Genomic DNA, 2,938 nt, shown 5'->3' with positions numbered 1-2,938 from the left:
ATTTGAGAATAGAAATTGAATAATTAGCAATGGTGCATGTGATAATCGGAAGAACTAAGTAGTTTAATCAAATAATTAAAGAATTACTTAATTAATTAGACGAATAATTAGTATGCAATCAATGAGACATTTTTAGGTGTCTGCATTAATATTTTGTTGATTACTGAATAATATATTGAGCTTCTTTTACAGTGTGGAGTTTTTCTCTTGAAAGGGTTTTCCCCATGCATTGTGTTGCTGTGTTGTGGTATGCATGATATTATGCTTGTTTTTATTAATTTTCAATAATTATTGTAACAATATGTAAAATTTTTGCATTACCCTCCTCTCAAGGTTACTATAGGAAGTTGTTCTCCTACTTAACTTCCTCACAAGTGGTATCAGAGCCCAATCACCTTTGGTTTCCATTGTGGGTTGTTGGGTTTTTTTTTTACTAACCTTGATTTGAGTGGGATCATGTGTAGAAGACACTTTTTCATCTTGTTGTAAGAATTTTTAGATGGCAAGTTCATCAAGGAGAATAGAGGTGGAGAAATTTAATGGAAGTAATTTTCATATGTGGAAGCTAAAGATTGAAGATCTGCTAATAGATTTGGATATGTGGGATGTTATTGATGCAAATGTCTCAAGACCTAAAAATCCTACTATGGTTACTTAGTATGATGTAATGGACTGAAAAGCTAAGGGTCTAATAAAATCATGTCTAACAGACTCTGTTCTCATCAATGTCCATGAAGGAAACAATACAAAGAAGTTATTGGACTATGGTTGGTTAGATGTATCAAGCCAAATCTTTATTAAATCGTATTTTCTTGAGGAAGAAATTGTATTCCTTGAAGATGGAAGAGGGTCCAGACAAATTGCAAACCACTTGGAATAATTTAATATGTTGGTGGCTCAATTGTTATCTATCGGTGTTAAGATGGATGAAGAAGAGGAATGCTAGATATTGCTTTGTTCTTTGTCTAATTTGTGGGATTCTCTTGTTATGGCTATCAGTAGTACTTCTATTGTTTTGAAGTTTAAAGATGTGGTGGGTGCCCTACTTGGTGAAGAGATGCAGAGGAAGGTATCCATCAATTTGAAGGAAGCCTTGACTATCCATGGAAGACCTAAGGAAAAATGCAAGAAGAATGAGAAGGGAAACAAGTCCAAATCTAGAGGGAGATCTGAATCTCCTTGAAAGTCCAAAGTCATTTGCTAGAATTGTGGTAATTGGGGTCACCTCTATAAGGAATACAAAGAAAAAAAAAAGAAGAAAAATGAGAAGGTCGATTGTAATTCTGAGTCCAAGAAGGAAGATGGCAGTGCATTCATTACAACTTTGGCTACTCATGCAAGTAGTGATGGATGGTTAATTGAATTAGGTGCATCTTTTCATAAGACTGACAATAGAGATTGGTGTTCTGAATATAAAGAATTTAATGGAGGTAAGGTGTACTTTAGTGATGATTCATATTTAGACATCATTGGTTGAGGTAAAGTTAGAATTAGGTTTCCTGATGGTAGAATAAAAAAAGATTAGTGGTGTGCTTCATATCCCTAGTTTAAAACAAAATTTATTTTATGAGAGTAAACTAAGATATGCAGGAGTCCATGTAGTCTTTTTTTATGCAAGATGTAAGATGATTAAGGGTGCTATGGTAATTACTAGAGGTATTAGGTTCAACACTTTGTATAAGCTAGAGGGATACACTGTTGAGTATAATAATACTTTTGTAAATAATAAATTTGTGGATACTCTATCAAAAATGAGGGTTTTACATTCGATAGATGGACATGGATTTTGGGTACCTAAGGGTACTCTTTCTTCTGAAGAAAAGTTAATAGAGAAGACAATTTTATGGCACTAGAGGCTTAGCCACATTGGAGAAAAGGGTCTAAGGATCTTGAAAAATAAAATCCTTGTTGAAGGTTTGAATGATTGTTATCTTGAATTTGATTATTGTGAGCATTATATTTATGGAAAATAAAACTACGTTCAGTTTTACTCAAGTTATCATTAATCTTGTGGTTATTTGGATCTTATTCATTTTGTTGTGCTTGGTCCTATAGATGTTCCTTTGATTCGAAAATACATATTTTATGTTTCATTTATTGATGATTTTAGTAGAAGGACATGTGTATACTTTCTAAAGAGTAAATTTAAAGTTTTTGTCAATTTAAAGAATTTAAAGCAATAGTTGAGTTGCAGACTAGAAATAAAATTAAATGTTTAAGGACTGATAATGGCAGGGAAATTTTCTCTAATTATTTTAATAGATTTTGTAAATATTATGGCATTAATAGATAAAAGGCAACTCTATATTCTCCACAACAAAATGGAGTTGTAGAAAGAATGAATAGGACATTGATGGAGAAGGCTAGGAGTATGATAAGTGGTGCTAGTATAGAACAAAAATTTTGGGCTGAAGCTTTTTCCACTACTTGCTACCTAATTAAGAGGTCTCCTACATCGACTCTTGTTGATAAAATGCCTATGAAAGCATGTTTAGGTCACAAGACATCATTGAGACATCCTATATTTTTTGGTTACGAGATATATCCACATGTGCCAAGGGAGAAGTGAAAAATGTTGGAGAACAAGGCTATGAAATGTATCTTCATTGGTTAAAGTTATCGTGTTAAAGGATACAAGCTTTGGGACCTTGTTGCACAAAAGATAATTCATAGTAGAAGTGTTATTTTTATAGAAATTAAGTCTCCTTGTATTACATTATAGTCAGAACAAACTAAATAGGAAGATGCGATTCAATTCCCTTCTACAAAAGAGTTGATTCAAGACCACTTGATATGAAAGAAGTTGAGGATAGTTCATCTAACTCTGAATCTTTAGAAGAGGAGGAAGAAACTCCAACTTAGCTTGTTCGAAGGTTTACAAGACATAGACAACCACCTAAAATGTATACACCTGATAGTTGGAGATGTATTTTTTCTT

The sequence above is a fragment of the Cryptomeria japonica genome, chromosome 4, assembly GCF_030272615.1.
Source record: "Cryptomeria japonica chromosome 4, Sugi_1.0, whole genome shotgun sequence".
Lineage (NCBI taxonomy): Eukaryota > Viridiplantae > Streptophyta > Pinopsida > Cupressales > Cupressaceae > Cryptomeria > Cryptomeria japonica.
This window is presented reverse-complemented; position numbering follows the sequence as displayed.